Consider the following 758-nt stretch of genomic DNA (forward strand, 5'->3'; position numbering starts at 1 on the left):
ATAATTCAAATAATTTAAAAAGCAAAATGCTGATTTTTTGAAAGCTTAAATAAAATCGATAACTCCTAGGTAAACTCATCAAAAAGAGGAAAGAAAAAACTCAAATACAAGCAATAAAGAATGAAAAGGGTGTAATTACCAAAGACCCAGTGGAAATTCAGAAGATTGTAAATAGCTACTATGACAATCTTTACGCTAACAGAATAGAAGACACAGACGAAAAGGACAGATTCCTAGAAAGGTACAAATTAGCAAACCTGAATCAAGAAGATATAACAACTCTCGATAACCCAATAACAGCCAATGAAATACAAAATATAAGAAAACACCTGCCGACAAAAAAGTTCAGGTCCTGATGGATTCACAGCTGAATTCTACAAAAAAATTTACAGAAGATATAATCCCAATATGCCTCAAATACTTCAATTTAATTAAAAGGGAAACAGTTCTCCAAAAATCATTCCTGAAGGCAAGTATTATACTGATATAAAGACCAGGGAAAGACACAACTAAAAAAAAAACCTACAGGCCATTCTCCCTCATGAACATAGATGCAAAATCCTCAATAAAATGCTATCAAATAGAATACAACAAATCATACACCATGACCAGGTAGGATTCATGCCAGGGATGCAAGAATGGTTCAATATTTGAAAATCTATAATTGTGATACACTACATCAATTGTGTGAAATCTAAAAACCACATGATCATCTCCATCGATGCAGAAAAGGCTTTTGACAAAGTCCAACACTCATT

Source organism: Octodon degus, unplaced genomic scaffold, assembly GCF_000260255.1.
Source record: "Octodon degus isolate 3935 unplaced genomic scaffold, OctDeg1.0 scaffold00391, whole genome shotgun sequence".
NCBI classification, from domain to species: Eukaryota; Metazoa; Chordata; class Mammalia; order Rodentia; family Octodontidae; genus Octodon; species Octodon degus.